Genomic DNA, 21425 nt, shown 5'->3' on the forward strand with positions numbered 1-21425 from the left:
GTTTCTGTGATTGATCGTCATTGTGAAGGTTCAAGGGAAGCAATGACCCTGGAGCTGGACGTCGGATATAGTTACTTGAGTCCCAGGAAATATTCAAAGCATGGACTGTTAAAAGCGTTACTGGCCTTCACATATGTCGCCATAGTACCTGTAGTATTGAATCGCGATGCAGTTTCATTGTTTCATCGTCATTGTGAAGGTTCAAGGGAAGCAATGACCCTGGAGCTGGACTTCGGATATAGTTACTTGAGACCGAGAAAATATTCAAAGCATGGACTGTTAAAAGCGTTACTGGCCTTCACATATGTCGCCATAGTGCCCGTAGTATTGAATCGCGATGCAGTTTCTGTGATTGATCGTCATTGTGAAGGTTCAAGGGAAGCAATGACCCTGGAGCTGGACGTCGGATATAGTTACTTGAGTCCCAGGAAATATTCAAATCATGGACTGTTAAAAGCGTTACTGGCCTTCACATATGTCGCCATAGTGCCCGTAGTATTGAGTCGCGATGCAGTTTCTGTGATTGATCGTCATTGTGAAGGTTCAAGGGAAGCAATGACCCTGGAGCTGGACGTCGGATATAGTTACTTGAGTCCCAGGAAATATTCAAAGCATGGACTGTTAAAAGCGTTACTGGCCTTCACATATGTCGCCATAGTGCCTGTAGTATTGAGTCGCGATGCAGTTTCTGTGATTGATCGTCATTGTGAAGGTTCAAGGGAAGCAATGACCCTGGAGCTGGACGTCGGATATAGTTACTTGAGTCCCAGGAAATATTCAAAGCATGGACTGTTAAAAGCGTTACTGGCCTTCACATATGTCGCCATAGTGCCCGTAGTATTGAGTCGCGATGCAGTTTCTGTGATTGATCGTCATTGTGAAGGTTCAAGGGAAGCAATGACCCTGGAGCTGGACGTCGGATATAGTTACTTGAGTCCCAGGAAATATTCAAAGCATGGATTGTTAAAAGCGTTACTGGCCTTCACATATGTCGCCATAGTGCCTGTAGTATTGAATCGCGATGCAGTTTCTGTGTTTCACCATCATTGTGAAGGTTCAAGGGAAGCAATGACCCTGGAGCTGGACTTCGGATATAGTTACTTGAGACCGAGAAAATATTCAAAGCATGGACTGTTAAAATCGTTACTGGCCTTCACATATGTCGCCATAGTGCCCGTAGTATTGAATCGCGATGCAGTTTCTGTGATTGATCGTCATTGTGAAGGTTCAAGGGAAACAATGACCCTGGAGCTGGACGTCGGATATAGTTACTTGAGTCCCAGGAAATATTCAAAGCATGGACTGTTAAAAGCGTTACTGGCCTTCACATATGTCGCCATAGTGCCCGTAGTATTGAGTCGCGATGCAGTTTCTGTGATTGATCGTCATTGTGAAGGTTCAAGGGAAGCAATGACCCTGGAGCTGGACGTCGGATATAGTTACTTGAGTCCCAGGAAATATTCAAAGCATGGACTGTTAAAAGCGTTACTGGCCTTCACATATGTCGCCATAGTGCCTGTAGTATTGAGTCATGATGCAGTTTCTGTGATTGATCGTCATTGTGAAGGTTCAAGGGAAGCAATGACCCTGGAGCTGGACGTCGGATATAGTTACTTGAGTCCCAGGAAATATTCAAAGCATGGACTGTTAAAAGCGTTACTGGCCTTCACATATGTCGCAATAGTACCTGTAGTATTGAATCGCGATGCAGTTTCTGTGTTTCATCGTCATTGTGAAGGTTCAAGGGAAGCAATGACCCTGGAGCTGGACGTCGGATATAGTTACTTGAGTCCCAGGAAATATTCAAAGCATGGATTGTTAAAAGCGTTACTGGCCTTCACATATGTCGCCATAGTGCCTGTAGTATTGAATCGCGATGCAGTTTCTGTCTTTCATCGTCATTGTGAAGGTTCAAGGGAAGCAATGACCCTGGAGCTGGACTTCGGATATAGTTACTTGAGACCGAGAAAATATTCAAAGGATGGACTGTTAAAAGCGTTACTGGTCTTCACATATGTCGCCATAGTGCCCGTAGTATTGAGTCGCGATGCAGTTTCTGTGATTGATCGTCATTGTGAAGGTTCAAGGGAAGCAATGACCCTGGAGCTGGACGTCGGATATAGTTACTTGAGTCCCAGGAAATATTCAAAGCATGGACTGTTAAAAGCGTTACTGGCCTTCACATATGTCGCCATAGTACCTGTAGTATTGAATCGCGATGCAGTTTCATTGTTTCATCGTCATTGTGAAGGTTCAAGGGAAGCAATGACCCTGGAGCTGGACTTCGGATATAGTTACTTGAGACCGAGAAAATATTCAAAGCATGGACTGTTAAAAGCGTTACTGGCCTTCACATATGTCGCCATAGTGCCCGTAGTATTGAATCGCGATGCAGTTTCTGTGATTGATCGTCATTGTGAAGGTTCAAGGGAAGCAATGACCCTGGAGCTGGACGTCGGATATAGTTACTTGAGTCCCAGGAAATATTCAAATCATGGACTGTTAAAAGCGTTACTGGCCTTCACATATGTCGCCATAGTGCCCGTAGTATTGAGTCGCGATGCAGTTTCTGTGATTGATCGTCATTGTGAAGGTTCAAGGGAAGCAATGACCCTGGAGCTGGACGTCGGATATAGTTACTTGAGTCCCAGGAAATATTCAAAGCATGGACTGTTAAAAGCGTTACTGGCCTTCACATATGTCGCCATAGTGCCCGTAGTATTGAGTCGCGATGCAGTTTCTGTGATTGATCGTCATTGTGAAGGTTCAAGGGAAGCAATGACCCTGGAGCTGGACGTCGGATATAGTTACTTGAGTCCCAGGAAATATTCAAAGCATGGACTGTTAAAAGCGTTACTGGCCTTCACATATGTCGCCATAGTGCCCGTAGTACTGAGTCGCGATGCAGTTTCTGTGATTGATCGTCATTGTGAAGGTTCAAGGGAAGCAATGACCCTGGAGCTGGACGTCGGATATAGTTACTTGAGTCCCAGGAAATATTCAAAGCATGGACTGTTAAAAGCGTTACTGGCCTTCACATATGTCGCCATAGTGCCTGTAGTATTGAATCGCGATGCAGTTTCTGTGTTTCATCATCATTGTGAAGGTTCAAGGGAAGCAATGACCCTGGAGCTGGACTTCGGATATAGTTACTTGAGACCGAGAAAATATTCAAAGCATGGACTGTTAAAAGCGTTACTGGCCTTCACATATGTCGCCATAGTGCCCGTAGTATTGAATCGCGATGCAGTTTCTGTGATTGATCGTCATTGTGAAGGTTCAAGGGAAGCAATGACCCTGGAGCTGGACGTCGGATATAGTTACTTGAGTCCCAGGAAATATTCAAAGCATGGACTGTTAAAAGCGTTACTGGCCTTCACATATGTCGCCATAGTACCTGTAGTATTGAATCGCGATGCAGTTTCATTGTTTCATCGTCATTGTGAAGGTTCAAGGGAAGCAATGACCCTGGAGCTGGACTTCGGATATAGTTACTTGAGACCGAGAAAATATTCAAAGCATGGACTGTTAAAAGCGTTACTGGCCTTCACATATGTCGCCATAGTGCCCGTAGTATTGAATCGCGATGCAGTTTCTGTGATTGATCGTCATTGTGAAGGTTCAAGGGAAGCAATGACCCTGGAGCTGGACGTCGGATATAGTTACTTGAGTCCCAGGAAATATTCAAATCATGGACTGTTAAAAGCGTTACTGGCCTTCACATATGTCGCCATAGTGCCCGTAGTATTGAGTCGCGATGCAGTTTCTGTGATTGATCGTCATTGTGAAGGTTCAAGGGAAGCAATGACCCTGGAGCTGGACGTCGGATATAGTTACTTGAGTCCCAGGAAATATTCAAAGCATGGACTGTTAAAAGCGTTACTGGCCTTCACATATGTCGCCATAGTGCCTGTAGTATTGAGTCGCGATGCAGTTTCTGTGATTGATCGTCATTGTGAAGGTTCAAGGGAAGCAATGACCCTGGAGCTGGACGTCGGATATAGTTACTTGAGTCCCAGGAAATATTCAAAGCATGGACTGTTAAAAGCGTTACTGGCCTTCACATATGTCGCCATAGTGCCCGTAGTATTGAGTCGCGATGCAGTTTCTGTGATTGATCGTCATTGTGAAGGTTCAAGGGAAGCAATGACCCTGGAGCTGGACGTCGGATATAGTTACTTGAGTCCCAGGAAATATTCAAAGCATGGATTGTTAAAAGCGTTACTGGCCTTCACATATGTCGCCATAGTGCCTGTAGTATTGAATCGCGATGCAGTTTCTGTGTTTCACCATCATTGTGAAGGTTCAAGGGAAGCAATGACCCTGGAGCTGGACTTCGGATATAGTTACTTGAGACCGAGAAAATATTCAAAGCATGGACTGTTAAAATCGTTACTGGCCTTCACATATGTCGCCATAGTGCCCGTAGTATTGAATCGCGATGCAGTTTCTGTGATTGATCGTCATTGTGAAGGTTCAAGGGAAACAATGACCCTGGAGCTGGACGTCGGATATAGTTACTTGAGTCCCAGGAAATATTCAAAGCATGGACTGTTAAAAGCGTTACTGGCCTTCACATATGTCGCCATAGTGCCCGTAGTATTGAGTCGCGATGCAGTTTCTGTGATTGATCGTCATTGTGAAGGTTCAAGGGAAGCAATGACCCTGGAGCTGGACGTCGGATATAGTTACTTGAGTCCCAGGAAATATTCAAAGCATGGACTGTTAAAAGCGTTACTGGCCTTCACATATGTCGCCATAGTGCCTGTAGTATTGAGTCATGATGCAGTTTCTGTGATTGATCGTCATTGTGAAGGTTCAAGGGAAGCAATGACCCTGGAGCTGGACGTCGGATATAGTTACTTGAGTCCCAGGAAATATTCAAAGCATGGACTGTTAAAAGCGTTACTGGCCTTCACATATGTCGCAATAGTACCTGTAGTATTGAATCGCGATGCAGTTTCTGTGTTTCATCGTCATTGTGAAGGTTCAAGGGAAGCAATGACCCTGGAGCTGGACGTCGGATATAGTTACTTGAGTCCCAGGAAATATTCAAAGCATGGATTGTTAAAAGCGTTACTGGCCTTCACATATGTCGCCATAGTGCCTGTAGTATTGAATCGCGATGCAGTTTCTGTCTTTCATCGTCATTGTGAAGGTTCAAGGGAAGCAATGACCCTGGAGCTGGACTTCGGATATAGTTACTTGAGACCGAGAAAATATTCAAAGGATGGACTGTTAAAAGCGTTACTGGTCTTCACATATGTCGCCATAGTGCCCGTAGTATTGAGTCGCGATGCAGTTTCTGTGATTGATCGTCATTGTGAAGGTTCAAGGGAAGCAATGACCCTGGAGCTGGACGTCGGATATAGTTACTTGAGTCCCAGGAAATATTCAAAGCATGGACTGTTAAAAGCGTTACTGGCCTTCACATATGTCGCCATAGTACCTGTAGTATTGAATCGCGATGCAGTTTCATTGTTTCATCGTCATTGTGAAGGTTCAAGGGAAGCAATGACCCTGGAGCTGGACTTCGGATATAGTTACTTGAGACCGAGAAAATATTCAAAGCATGGACTGTTAAAAGCGTTACTGGCCTTCACATATGTCGCCATAGTGCCCGTAGTATTGAATCGCGATGCAGTTTCTGTGATTGATCGTCATTGTGAAGGTTCAAGGGAAGCAATGACCCTGGAGCTGGACGTCGGATATAGTTACTTGAGTCCCAGGAAATATTCAAATCATGGACTGTTAAAAGCGTTACTGGCCTTCACATATGTCGCCATAGTGCCCGTAGTATTGAGTCGCGATGCAGTTTCTGTGATTGATCGTCATTGTGAAGGTTCAAGGGAAGCAATGACCCTGGAGCTGGACGTCGGATATAGTTACTTGAGTCCCAGGAAATATTCAAAGCATGGACTGTTAAAAGCGTTACTGGCCTTCACATATGTCGCCATAGTGCCCGTAGTATTGAGTCGCGATGCAGTTTCTGTGATTGATCGTCATTGTGAAGGTTCAAGGGAAGCAATGACCCTGGAGCTGGACGTCGGATATAGTTACTTGAGTCCCAGGAAATATTCAAAGCATGGACTGTTAAAAGCGTTACTGGCCTTCACATATGTCGCCATAGTGCCCGTAGTACTGAGTCGCGATGCAGTTTCTGTGATTGATCGTCATTGTGAAGGTTCAAGGGAAGCAATGACCCTGGAGCTGGACGTCGGATATAGTTACTTGAGTCCCAGGAAATATTCAAAGCATGGACTGTTAAAAGCGTTACTGGCCTTCACATATGTCGCCATAGTGCCTGTAGTATTGAATCGCGATGCAGTTTCTGTGTTTCATCATCATTGTGAAGGTTCAAGGGAAGCAATGACCCTGGAGCTGGACTTCGGATATAGTTACTTGAGACCGAGAAAATATTCAAAGCATGGACTGTTAAAAGCGTTACTGGCCTTCACATATGTCGCCATAGTGCCCGTAGTATTGAATCGCGATGCAGTTTCTGTGATTGATCGTCATTGTGAAGGTTCAAGGGAAGCAATGACCCTGGAGCTGGACGTCGGATATAGTTACTTGAGTCCCAGGAAATATTCAAAGCATGGACTGTTAAAAGCGTTACTGGCCTTCACATATGTCGCCATAGTGCCCGTAGTATTGAGTCGCGATGCAGTTTCTGTGATTGATCGTCATTGTGAAGGTTCAAGGGAAGCAATGACCCTGGAGCTGGACGTCGGATATAGTTACTTGAGTCCCAGGAAATATTCAAAGCATGGACTGTTAAAAGCGTTACTGGCCTTCACATATGTCGCCATAGTGCCCGTAGTACTGAGTCGCGATGCAGTTTCTGTGATTGATCGTCATTGTGAAGGTTCAAGGGAAGCAATGACCCTGGAGCTGGACGTCGGATATAGTTACTTGAGTCCCAGGAAATATTCAAAGCATGGACTGTTAAAAGCGTTACTGGCCTTCACATATGTCGCCATAGTGCCTGTAGTATTGAATCGCGATGCAGTTTCTGTGTTTCATCATCATTGTGAAGGTTCAAGGGAAGCAATGACCCTGGAGCTGGACTTCGGATATAGTTACTTGAGACCGAGAAAATATTCAAAGCATGGACTGTTAAAAGCGTTACTGGCCTTCACATATGTCGCCATAGTGCCCGTAGTATTGAATCGCGATGCAGTTTCTGTGATTGATCGTCATTGTGAAGGTTCAAGGGAAGCAATGACCCTGGAGCTGGACGTCGGATATAGTTACTTGAGTCCCAGGAAATATTCAAATCATGGACTGTTAAAAGCGTTACTGGCCTTCACATATGTCGCCATAGTGCCCGTAGTATTGAGTCGCGATGCAGTTTCTGTGATTGATCGTCATTGTGAAGGTTCAAGGGAAGCAATGACCCTGGAGCTGGACGTCGGATATAGTTACTTGAGTCCCAGGAAATATTCAAAGCATGGACTGTTAAAAGCGTTACTGGCCTTCACATATGTCGCCATAGTGCCTGTAGTATTGAGTCGCGATGCAGTTTCTGTGATTGATCGTCATTGTGAAGGTTCAAGGGAAGCAATGACCCTGGAGCTGGACGTCGGATATAGTTACTTGAGTCCCAGGAAATATTCAAAGCATGGACTGTTAAAAGCGTTACTGGCCTTCACATATGTCGCCATAGTGCCCGTAGTATTGAGTCGCGATGCAGTTTCTGTGATTGATCGTCATTGTGAAGGTTCAAGGGAAGCAATGACCCTGGAGCTGGACGTCGGATATAGTTACTTGAGTCCCAGGAAATATTCAAAGCATGGACTGTTAAAAGCGTTACTGGCCTTCACATATGTCGCCATAGTGCCTGTAGTATTGAATCGCGATGCAGTTTCTGTGTTTCATCATCATTGTGAAGGTTCAAGGGAAGCAATGACCCTGGAGCTGGACTTCGGATATAGTTACTTGAGACCGAGGAAATATTCAAAGCATGGACTGTTAAAAGCGTTACTGGCCTTCACATATGTCGCCATAGTGCCCGTAGTATTGAATCGCGATGCAGTTTCTGTGATTGATCGTCATTGTGAAGGTTCAAGGGAAACAATGACCCTGGAGCTGGACGTCGGATATAGTTACTTGAGTCCCACGAAATATTCAAAGCATGGACTGTTAAAAGCGTTACTGGCCTTCACATATGTCGCCATAGTGCCCGTAGTATTGAGTCGCGATGCAGTTTCTGTGATTGATCGTCATTGTGAAGGTTCAAGGGAAGCAATGACCCTGGAGCTGGACGTCGGATATAGTTACTTGAGTCCCAGGAAATATTCAAAGCATGGACTGTTAAAAGCGTTACTGGCCTTCACATATGTCGCCATAGTGCCTGTAGTATTGAGTCGCGATGCAGTTTCTGTGATTGATCGTCATTGTGAAGGTTCAAGGGAAGCAATGACCCTGGAGCTGGACGTCGGATATAGTTACTTGAGTCCCAGGAAATATTCAAAGCATGGACTGTTAAAAGCGTTACTGGCCTTCACATATGTCGCAATAGTACCTGTAGTATTAAATCGCGATGCAGTTTCTGTGTTTCATCGTCATTGTGAAGGTTCAAGGGAAGCAATGACCCTGGAGCTGGACGTCGGATATAGTTACTTGAGTCCCAGGAAATATTCAAAGCATGGATTGTTAAAAGCGTTACTGGCCTTCACATATGTCGCCATAGTGCCTGTAGTATTGAATCGCGATGCAGTTTCTGTCTTTCATCGTCATTGTGAAGGTTCAAGGGAAGCAATGACCCTGGAGCTGGACTTCGGATATAGTTACTTGAGACCGAGAAAATATTCAAAGCATGGACTGTTAAAAGCGTTACTGGTCTTCACATATGTCGCCATAGTGCCCGTAGTATTGAGTCGCGATGCAGTTTCTGTGATTGATCGTCATTGTGAAGGTTCAAGGGAAGCAATGACCCTGGAGCTGGACGTCGGATATAGTTACTTGAGTCCCAGGAAATATTCAAAGCATGGACTGTTAAAAGCGTTACTGGCCTTCACATATGTCGCCATAGTACCTGTAGTATTGAATCGCGATGCAGTTTCATTGTTTCATCGTCATTGTGAAGGTTCAAGGGAAGCAATGACCCTGGAGCTGGACTTCGGATATAGTTACTTGAGACCGAGAAAATATTCAAAGCATGGACTGTTAAAAGCGTTACTGGCCTTCACATATGTCGCCATAGTGCCCGTAGTATTGAATCGCGATGCAGTTTCTGTGATTGATCGTCATTGTGAAGGTTCAAGGGAAGCAATGACCCTGGAGCTGGACGTCGGATATAGTTACTTGAGTCCCAGGAAATATTCAAATCATGGATTGTTAAAAGCGTTACTGGCCTTCACATATGTCGCCATAGTGCCCGTAGTATTGAGTCGCGATGCAGTTTCTGTGATTGATCGTCATTGTGAAGGTTCAAGGGAAGCAATGACCCTGGAGCTGGACGTCGGATATAGTTACTTGAGTCCCAGGAAATATTCAAAGCATGGACTGTTAAAAGCGTTACTGGCCTTCACATATGTCGCCATAGTGCCCGTAGTATTGAGTCGCGATGCAGTTTCTGTGATTGATCGTCATTGTGAAGGTTCAAGGGAAGCAATGACCCTGGAGCTGGACGTCGGATATAGTTACTTGAGTCCCAGGAAATATTCAAAGCATGGACTGTTAAAAGCGTTACTGGCCTTCACATATGTCGCCATAGTGCCCGTAGTATTGAGTCGCGATGCAGTTTCTGTGATTGATCGTCATTGTGAAGGTTCAAGGGAAGCAATGACCCTGGAGCTGGACGTCGGATATAGTTACTTGAGTCCCAGGAAATATTCAAAGCATGGACTGTTAAAAGCGTTACTGGCCTTCACATATGTCGCCATAGTGCCTGTAGTATTGAATCGCGATGCAGTTTCTGTGTTTCATCATCATTGTGAAGGTTCAAGGGAAGCAATGACCCTGGAGCTGGACTTCGGATATAGTTACTTGAGACCGAGAAAATATTCAAAGCATGGACTGTTAAAAGCGTTACTGGCCTTCACATATGTCGCCATAGTGCCCGTAGTATTGAATCGCGATGCAGTTTCTGTGATTGATCGTCATTGTGAAGGTTCAAGGGAAACAATGACCCTGGAGCTGGACGTCGGATATAGTTACTTGAGTCCCAGGAAATATTCAAAGCATGGACTGTTAAAAGCGTTACTGGCCTTCACATATGTCGCCATAGTGCCCGTAGTATTGAGTCGCGATGCAGTTTCTGTGATTGATCGTCATTGTGAAGGTTCAAGGGAAGCAATGACCCTGGAGCTGGACGTCGGATATAGTTACTTGAGTCCCAGGAAATATTCAAAGCATGGACTGTTAAAAGCGTTACTGGCCTTCACATATGTCGCCATAGTGCCTGTAGTATTGAGTCGCGATGCAGTTTCTGTGATTGATCGTCATTGTGAAGGTTCAAGGGAAGCAATGACCCTGGAGCTGGACGTCGGATATAGTTACTTGAGTCCCAGGAAATATTCAAAGCATGGACTGTTAAAAGCGTTACTGGCCTTCACATATGTCGCAATAGTACCTGTAGTATTGAATCGCGATGCAGTTTCTGTGTTTCATCGTCATTGTGAAGGTTCAAGGGAAGCAATGACCCTGGAGCTGGACGTCGGATATAGTTACTTGAGTCCCAGGAAATATTCAAAGCATGGATTGTTAAAAGCGTTACTGGCCTTCACATATGTCGCCATAGTGCCTGTAGTATTGAATCGCGATGCAGTTTCTGTCTTTCATCGTCATTGTGAAGGTTCAAGGGAAGCAATGACCCTGGAGCTGGACTTCGGATATAGTTACTTGAGACCGAGAAAATATTCAAAGCATGGACTGTTAAAAGCGTTACTGGTCTTCACATATGTCGCCATAGTGCCCGTAGTATTGAGTCGCGATGCAGTTTCTGTGATTGATCGTCATTGTGAAGGTTCAAGGGAAGCAATGACCCTGGAGCTGGACGTCGGATATAGTTACTTGAGTCCCAGGAAATATTCAAAGCATGGACTGTTAAAACCGTTACTGGCCTTCACATATGTCGCCATAGTACCTGTAGTATTGAATCGCGATGCAGTTTCATTGTTTCATCGTCATTGTGAAGGTTCAAGGGAAGCAATGACCCTGGAGCTGGACTTCGGATATAGTTACTTGAGACCGAGAAAATATTCAAAGCATGGACTGTTAAAAGCGTTACTGGCCTTCACATATGTCGCCATAGTGCCCGTAGTATTGAATCGCGATGCAGTTTCTGTGATTGATCGTCATTGTGAAGGTTCAAGGGAAGCAATGACCCTGGAGCTGGACGTCGGATATAGTTACTTGAGTCCCAGGAAATATTCAAATCATGGACTGTTAAAAGCGTTACTGGCCTTCACATATGTCGCCATAGTGCCCGTAGTATTGAGTCGCGATGCAGTTTCTGTGATTGATCGTCATTGTGAAGGTTCAAGGGAAGCAATGACCCTGGAGCTGGACGTCGGATATAGTTACTTGAGTCCCAGGAAATATTCAAAGCATGGACTGTTAAAAGCGTTACTGGCCTTCACATATGTCGCCATAGTGCCCGTAGTATTGAGTCGCGATGCAGTTTCTGTGATTGATCGTCATTGTGAAGGTTCAAGGGAAGCAATGACCCTGGAGCTGGACGTCGGATATAGTTACTTGAGTCCCAGGAAATATTCAAAGCATGGACTGTTAAAAGCGTTACTGGCCTTCACATATGTCGCCATAGTGCCCGTAGTATTGAGTCGCGATGCAGTTTCTGTGATTGATCGTCATTGTGAAGGTTCAAGGGAAGCAATGACCCTGGAGCTGGACGTCGGATATACTTACTTGAGTCCCAGGAAATATTCAAAGCATGGACTGTTAAAAGCGTTACTGGCCTTCACATATGTCGCCATAGTGCCTGTAGTATTGAATCGCGATGCAGTTTCTGTGTTTCATCATCATTGTGAAGGTTCAAGGGAAGCAATGACCCTGGAGCTGGACTTCGGATATAGTTACTTGAGACCGAGAAAATATTCAAAGCATGGACTGTTAAAAGCGTTACTGGCCTTCACATATGTCGCCATAGTGCCTGTAGTATTGAATCGCGATGCAGTTTCTGTCTTTCATCGTCATTGTGAAGGTTCAAGGGAAGCAATGACCCTGGAGCTGGACGTCGGATATAGTTACTTGAGTCCCAGGAAATATTCAAAACATGGACTGTTAAAAGCGTTACTGGCCTTCACATATGTCGCAATAGTACCTGTAGTATTGAATCGCGATGCAGTTTCTGTGTTCCATCGTCATTGTGAAGGTTCAAGGGAAGCAATGACCCTGGAGCTGGACGTCGGATATAGTTACTTGAGTCCCAGGAAATATTCAAAGCATGGATTGTTAAAAGCGTTACTGGCCTTCACATATGTCGCCATAGTGCCTGTAGTATTGAATCGCGATGCAGTTTCTGTCTTTCATCGTCATTGTGAAGGTTCAAGGGAAGCAATGACCCTGGAGCTGGACTTCGGATATAGTTACTTGAGACCGAGAAAATATTCAAAGCATGGACTGTTAAAAGCGTTACTGGTCTTCACATATGTCGCCATAGTGCCCGTAGTATTGAGTCGCGATGCAGTTTCTGTGATTGATCGTCATTGTGAAGGTTCAAGGGAAGCAATGACCCTGGAGCTGGACGTCAGATATAGTTACTTGAGTCCCAGGAAATATTCAAAGCATGGACTGTTAAAAGCGTTACTGGCCTTCACATATGTCGCCATAGTGCCTGTAGTATTGAGTCGCGATGCAGTTTCTGTCTTTCATCGTCATTGTGAAGGTTCAAGGGAAGCAATGACCCTGGAGCTGGACTTCGGATATAGTTACTTGAGACCGAGAAAATATTCAAAGCATGGACTGTTAAAAGCGTTACTGGCCTTCACAATTGTCGCCATAGTGCCTGTAGTACTGAATCGCGATGCAGTTTCTGTGATTGATCGTCATTGTGAAGGTTCAAGGGAAGCAATGACCCTGGAGCTGGACGTCGGATATAGTTACTTGAGACCGAGAAAATATTCAAAGCATGGACTGTTAAAAGCGTTACTGGCCTTCACATATGTCCCCATAGTGCCCGTAGTATTGAATCGCGATGCAGTTTCTGTGTTTCATCGTCATTGTGAAGGTTCAAGGGAAGCATTGACCCTGGAGCTTGACGTCGGATATAGTTATTTGAGTCCCAGGAAATATTCAAAGCATGGACTGTTAAAAGCGTTACTGGCCTTCACATATGTCGCCATAGTGCCTACAGTATTGAATCGCTATGCAGTTTCTGTGATTCATCGTCATTGTGAAGGTTCAAGGGAAGCAATGACCCTGTAGCTGGACGTCGGATATAGTTACTTGAGTCCCAGGAAATATTCAAAGCATGGACTGTTAAAAGCGTTACTGGCCTTCACATATGTCGCCATAGTGCCCGTAGTATTGAGTTGCGATGCAGTTTCTGTGATTGATAGTCATTGTGAAGGTTCAAGGGAAGGAATGACCCTGGAGCTGGACTTCGGATATAGTTACTTGAGACCGAGAAAATATTCAAAGCATGGACTGTTAAAAGCGTTACTGGCCTTCACATATGTCGCCATAGTGCCCGTAGTATTGAGTCGCGATGCAGTTTCTGTGATTGATCGTCATTGTGAAGGTTCAAGGGAAGCAATGACCCTGGAGCTGGACGTCGGATATAGTTATTTGAGTCCCAGGAAATATTCAAAGCACGGACTGTTAAAAGCGTTACTGGCCTTCACATATGTCGCCATAGTGCCCGTAGTATTGAATCGCGATGCAGTTTCTGTGTTTCATCGTCATTGTGAAGGTTCAAGGGAAGCAATGACCCTGGAGCTGGACTTCGGATATAGTTACTTGAGACCGAGAAAATATTCAAGGCATGGACTGTTAAAAGCGTTACTGGTCTTCACATATGTCGCCATAGTGCCTATAGTATTGAGTCGCGATGCAGTTTCTGTGATTGATCGTCATTGTGAAGGTTCAAGGGAAGCAATGACCCTGGAGCTGGACGTCGGATATAGTTACTTGAGTCCCAGGAAATATTCAAAGCATGGACTGTTAAAAGCGTTACTGGCCTTCACATATGTCGCCATAGTGCCTGTAGTATTGAATCGCGATGCAGTTTCTGTCTTTCATCGTCATTGTGAAGGTTCAAGGGAAGCAATGACCCTGGAGCTGGACTTCGGATATAGTTACTTGAGACCGAGAAAATATTCAAAGCATGGACTGTTAAAAGCGTTACTGGTCTTCACATATGTCGCCATAGTGCCCGTAGTATTGAGTCGCGATGCAGTTTCTGTGATTGATCGTCATTGTGAAGGTTCAAGGGAAACATTGACCCTGGAGCTGGACGTCGGATATAGTTACTTGAGTCCCAGGAAATATTCAAAGCATGGACTGTTAAAAGCGTTACTGGCCTTCACATATGTCGCCATAGTGCCTGTAGTATTGAATCGCGATGCAGTTTCTGTGTTTCATCGTCATTGTGAAGGTTCAAGGGAAGCAATGACCCTGGAGCTGGACTTCGGATATAGTTACTTGAGACCGAGAAAATATTCAAAGCATGGACTGTTAAAAGCGTTACTGGCCTTCACATATATCGCCATAGTGCCCGTAGTATTGAGTCGCGATGCAGTTTCTGTGATTGATCGTCATTGTGAAGGTTCAAGGGAAGCAATGACCCTGGAGCTGGACGTCGGATATAGTTACTTGAGTCCCAGGAAATATTCAAAGCATGGACTGTTAAAAGCGTTACTGGCCTTCACATATGTCGCCATAGTGCCCGTAGTATTGAATCGCGATGCAGTTTCTGTGTTTCATCGTCATTGTGAAGGTTCAAGGGAAGCAATGACCCTGGAGCTGGACTTCGGATATAGTTACTTGAGACCGAGAAAATATTCAAAGCATGGACTGTTAAAAGCGTTACTGGCCTTCACATATGTCGCCATAGTGCCCATAGTATTGAGTCGCGATGCAGTTTCTGTGATTGATCGTCATTGTGAAGGTTCAAGGGAAGCAATGACCCTGGAGCTGGACGTCGGATATAGTTACTTGAGTCCCAGGAAATATTCAAAGCATGGACTGTTAAAAGCGTTACTGGCCTTCACATATGCCGCCATAGTGCCAGTAGTATTGAATCGCGATGCAGTTTCTGTGTTTCATCGTCATTGTGAAGGTTCAAAGGAAGCAATGACCCTGGAGCTGGACTTTGGATATAGTTACTTGAGACCGAGAAAATATTCAAAGCATGGACTGTTAAAAGCGTTACTGGCCTTCACATATGTCGCCATAGTGCCCGTAGTATTGAATCGCGATGCAGTTTCTGTGTTTCATCGTCATTGTGAAGGTTCAAGGGAAGCAATGGCCCTGGAGCTAGACGTCGGATATAGTTACTTTAGTCCCAGGAAATATTCAAACCATCGACTGTTAAAAGCGTTATTGGCCTTCACATATGTCCCCATAGTGCCCGTAGTATTGAATCGCGATGCAGTTTCTGTGTTTCATCGTCATTGTGAAGGTTCAAGGGAAACATTGACCCTGGAGCTGGACGTCGGATATAGTTACTTGAGTCCCAGGAAATATTCAAATCATGGACTGTTAAAAGCGTTACTGGCCTTCACATATGTCGCCATAGTACCTGTAGTATTCAATCGCGATGCAGTTTCTGTGTTTCATCGTCATTGTGAAGGTTCAAGGGAAGCAATGACCCTGGAGCTGGACTTCGGATATAGTTACTTGAGACCGAGAAAATATTCAAAGCATGGACTGTTAAAAGCGTTACTGGCCTTTATATGTCGCCATAGTGCCCGTAGTATTGAATCGAGATGCAGTTTCTGTGGTTCATCGTCAATGTGAAGGTACAGAGGAAGCAATGACCCTCGTCCAGGCCGACGTATCTTGTGACTTGAGTCCCAAAAAAATGTTCAAAGCATGGACTGTTAAAAGCGTTACTGGCCTTCACATACGTCCCCATAGTGCCCGTAGTATTGAATCGCGATGCAGTTTCTGTGATTGATCGTCATTGTGAAGGTTCAAGGGAAGCAATGACCCTGGAGCTGGACGTCGGATATAGTTACTTGAGTCCCAGGAAATATTCAAAGCATGGACTGTTAAAAGCGTTACTGGCCTTCACATATGTCGCCATAGTGCCCGTAGTATTGTATCGTGAAGCAGTTTCTGTGTTTCATCGACATTGTGAAGGTTCAAGGGAAGCAATGACCCTGGAGCTGGACGTCGGATATATTTACTTGAGTTCCAGGAAATATTCAAAGCATGGACTGTTAAAAGCGTTACTGGCCTTCACATATGTCGCCATAGTACCTGTAGTATTGAATCGCGATGCAGTTTCATTGTTTCATCGTCATTGTGAAGGTTCAAGGGAAGCAATGACCCTGGAGCTGGACTTCGGATATAGTTACTTGCGACCGAGAAAATATTCAAAGCATGGACTGTTAAAAGCGTTACTGGCCTTCACATATGTCGCCATAGTGCCCGTAGTATTGAATCGCCATGCAGTTTCTGTGATTGATCGTCATTGTGAAGGTTCAAGGGAAGCAATGACCCTGGAGCTGGACGTCGGATATAGTTACTTGAGTCCCAGGAAATATTCAAAGCATGGACTGTTAAAAGCGTTACTGGCCTTCACATATGTCGCCATAGTGCCCGTAGTATTGAGTCGCGATGCAGTTTCTGTGATTGATCGTCATTGTGAAGGTTCAAGGGAAGCAATGACCCTGGAGCTGGACGTCGGATATAGTTACTTGAGTCCCAGGAAATATTCAAAGCATGGACTGTCAAAAGCGTTACTGGCCTTCACATATGTCGCCATAGTGCCTGTAGTATTGAATCGCGATGCAGTTTCTGTGTTTCATCGTCATTGTGAAGGTTCAAGGGAAGCAATGACCCTGGAGCTGGACTTCGGATATAGTTACTTGAGACCGAGAAAATATTCAAAGCATGGACTGTTAAAAGCGTTACTGGCCTTCACATATGTCGCCATAGTGCCTGTAGTATTGAGTCGCGATGCAGTTTCTGTGATTGATCGTCATTGTGAAGGTTCAAGGGAAGCAATGACCCTGGAGCTGGACGTCGGATATAGTTACTTGAGTCCCAGGAAATATTCAAAGCATGGACTGTTAAAAGCGTTACTGGCCTTCACATATGTCGCCATAGTGCCCGTAGTATTGAGTCGCGATGCAGTTTTTGTGATTGATCGTCATTGTGAAGGTTCAAGGGAAGCAATGACCCTGGAGCTGGACTTCGGATATAGTTACTTGAGTCCCAGGAAATATTCAAAGCATGGACTGTTAAAAGCGTTACTGGCCTTCACATATGTCGCCATAGTGCCCATAGTATTGAGTCGCGATGCAGTTTCTGTGATTGATCGTCATTGTGAAGGTTCAAGGGAAGCAATGACCCTGGAGCTGGACGTCGGATATAGTTACTTGAGTCGCAGGAAATATTCAAAGCATGGACTGTTAAAAGCGTTACTGGCCTTCACATATGTCGCCATAGTGCCCGTAGTATTGAGTCGCGATGCAGTTTCTGTGATTGATAGTCATTGTGAAGGTTCAAGGGAAGCAATGACCCTGGAGCTGGACTTCGGATATAGTTACTTGAGACCGAGAAAATATTCAAAGCATGGACTGTTAAAAGCGTTACTGGCCTTCACATATGTCGCCATAGTGCCCGTAGTATTGAGTCGCGATGCAGTTTCTGTGATTGATCGTCATTGTGAAGGTTCAAGGGAAGCAATGACCCTGGAGCTGGACGTCGGATATAGTTACTTGAATCCCAGGAAATATTCAAAGCATGGACTGTTAAAAGCGTTACTGGCCTTCACATATGTCGCCATAGTGCCCGTAGTATTGAATCGCGATGCAGTTTCTGTGTTTCATCGTCATTGTGAAGGTTCAAGGGAAGCAATGACCCTGGAGCTGGACTTCGGATATAGTTACTTGAGACCGAGAAAATATTCAAGGCATGGACTGTTAAAAGCGTTACTGGTCTTCACATATGTCGCCATAGTGCCCATAGTATTGAGTCGCGATGCAGTTTCTGTGATTGATCGTCATTGTGAAGGTTCAAGGGAAGCAATGACCCTGGAGCTGGACGTCGGATATAGTTACTTGAGTCCCAGGAAATATTCAAAGCATGGACTGTTAAAAGCGTTACTGGCCTTCACATATGTCGCCATAGTGCCCGTAGTATTGAGTCGCGATGCTGTTTCTGTGATTGATCGTCATTGTGAAGGTTCAAGGGAAGCAATGACCGTGGAGCTGGACGTCGGATATAGTTACTTGAGTCCCAGGAAATATTCAAAGCATGGACTGTTAAAAGCGTTACTGGCCTTCACATATGTCGCCATAGTGCCCGCAGTATTGAGTCGCGATGCAGTTTCTGTGATTGATCGTCATTGTGAAGGTTCAAGGGAAACATTGACCCTGGAGCTGGACGTCGGATATAGTACTTGAGTCCCAGGAAATATTCAAAGCATGGACTGTTAAAAGCGTTACTGGCCTTCACATATGTCGCCATAGTGCCTGTAGTATTGAATCGCGATGCAGTTTCTGTGTTTCATCGTCATTGTGAAGGTTCAAGGGAAGCAATGACCCTGGAGCTGGACTTCGGATATAGTTACTTGAGACCGAGAAAATATTCAAAGCATGGACTGTTAAAAGCGTTACTGGCCTTCACATATGTCGCCATAGTGCCCGTAGTATTGAGTCGCGATGCAGTTTCTGTGATTGATCGTCATTGTGAAGGTTCAAGGGAAGCAATGACCCTGGAGCTGGACGTCGGATATAGTTACTTGAGTCCCAGGAAATATTCAAAGCATGGACTGTTAAAAGCGTTACTGGCCTTCACATATGTCGCCATAGTGCCCGTAGTATTGAATCGCGATGCAGTTTCTGTGTTTCATCGTCATTGTGAAGGTTCAAGGGAAGCAATGACCCTGGAGCTGGACTTCGGATATAGTTACTTGAGACCGAGAAAATATTCAAAGCATGGACTGTTAAAAGCGTTACTGGCCTTCACATATGTCGCCATAGTGCCCATAGTATTGAGTCGCGATGCAGTTTCTGTGATTGATCGTCATTGTGAAGGTTCAAGGGAAGCAATGACCCTGGAGCTGGACGTCGGATATAGTTACTTGAGTCCCAGGAAATATTCAAAGCATGGACTGTTAAAAGCGTTACTGGCCTTCACATATGTCGCCATAGTGCCAGTAGTATTGAATCGCGATGCAGTTTCTGTGTTTCATCGTCATTGTGAAGGTTCAAAGGAAGCAATGACCCTGGAGCTGGACTTTGGATATAGTTACTTGAGACCGAGAAAATATTCAAAGCATGGACTGTTAAAAGCGTTACTGGCCTTCACATATGTCGCCATAGTGCCCGTAGTATTGAATCGCGATGCAGTTTCTGTGTTTCATCGTCATTGTGAAGGTTCAAGGGAAGCAATGGCCCTGGAGCTAGACGTCGGATATAGTTACTTTAGTCCCAGGAAATATTCAAACCATCGACTGTTAAAAGCGTTATTGGCCTTCACATATGTCCCCATAGTGCCCGTAGTATTGAATCGCGATGCAGTTTCTGTGTTTCATCGTCATTGTGAAGGTTCAAAGGAAACATTGACCCTGGAGCTGGACGTCGGATATAGTTACTTGAGTCCCAGGAAATATTCAAATCATGGACTGTTTAAAGCGTTACTGGCCTTCACATATGTCGCCATAGTACCTGTAGTATTCAATCGCGATGCAGTTTCTGTGTTTCATCGTCATTGTGAAGGTTCAAGGGAAGCAATGACCCTGGAGCTGGACTTCGGATATAGTTACTTGAGACCGAGAAAATATTCAAAGCATGGACTGTTAAAAGCGTTACTGGCCTTTATATGTCGCCATAGTGCCCATAGTATTGAATCGAGATGCAGTTTCTGTGCTTCATCGTCAATGTGAAGGTACAGAGGAAGCAATGACCCTCGTCCAGGCCGACGTATTTTGTGACTTGAGTCCCAAAAAAATGTTCAAAGCATGGACTGTTAAAAGCGTTACTGGCCTTCACATACGTCCCCATAGTGCCCGTAGTATTGAATCGCGATGCAGTTTCTGTGATTGATCGTCATTGTGAAGGTTCAAGGGAAGCAATGACCCTGGAGCTGGACGTCGGATATAGTTACATGAGTCCCAGGAAATATTCAAAGCATGGACTGTTAAAAGCGTTACTGGCCTTCACATATGTCGCCATAGTGCCCGTAGTATTGTATCGTGAAGCAGTTTCTGTGTTTCATCGACATTGTGAAGGTTCAAGGGAAGCAATGACCCTGGAGCTGGACGTCGGATATATTTACTTGAGTTCCAGGAAATATTCAAAGCATGGACTGTTAAAAGCGTTACTGGCCTTCACATATGTCGCCATAGTACCTGTAGTATTGAATCGCGATGCAGTTTCATTGTTTCATCGTCATTGTGAAGGTTCAAGGGAAGCAATGACCCTGGAGCTGGACTTCGGATATAGTTACTTGAGACCGAGAAAATATTCAAAGCATGGACTGTTAAAAGCGTTACTGGCCTTCACATATGTCGCCATAGTGCCCGTAGTATTGAATCGCCATGCAGTTTCTGTGATTGATCGTCATTGTGAAGGTTCAAGGGAAGCAATGACCCTGGAGCTGGACGTCGGATATAGTTACTTGAGTCCCAGGAAATATTCAAAGCATGGACTGTTAAAAGCGTTACTGGCCTTCACATATGTCGCCATAGTGCCCGTAGTATTGAGTCGCGATGCAGTTTCTGTGATTGATCGTCATTGTGAAGGTTCAAGGGAAGCAATGACCCTGGAGCTGGACGTCGGATATAGTTACTTGAGTCCCAGGAAATATTCAAAGCATGGACTGTCAAAAGCGTTACTGGCCTTCACATATGTCGCCATAGTGCCTGTAGTATTGAATCGCGATGCAGTTTCTGTGTTTCATCGTCATTGTGAAGGTTCAAGGGAAGCAATGACCCTGGAGCTGGACGTCGGATATAGTTACTTGAGTCCCAGGAAATATTCAAAGCATGGACTGTTAAAAGCGTTACTGGCCTTCACATATGTCGCCATAGTGCCTGTAGTACTGAATCGCGATGCAGTTTCTGTGTTTCATCGTCATTGTGAAGGTTCAAGGGAAGCAATGACCCTGGAGCTGGACGTCGGATATAGTTACTTGAGTCCCAGGAAATATTCAAAGCATGGACTGTTAAAAGCGTTACTGGCCTTCACATATGTTGCCATAGTGCCCATAGTATTGAATCGCGATGCAGTTTCTGTGTTTCATCGTCATTGTGAAGGTTCAGGGGACGCAATGACACTGGA

The sequence above is a fragment of the Schistocerca gregaria genome, chromosome 3, assembly GCF_023897955.1.
Source record: "Schistocerca gregaria isolate iqSchGreg1 chromosome 3, iqSchGreg1.2, whole genome shotgun sequence".
NCBI lineage: Eukaryota > Metazoa > Arthropoda > Insecta > Orthoptera > Acrididae > Schistocerca > Schistocerca gregaria.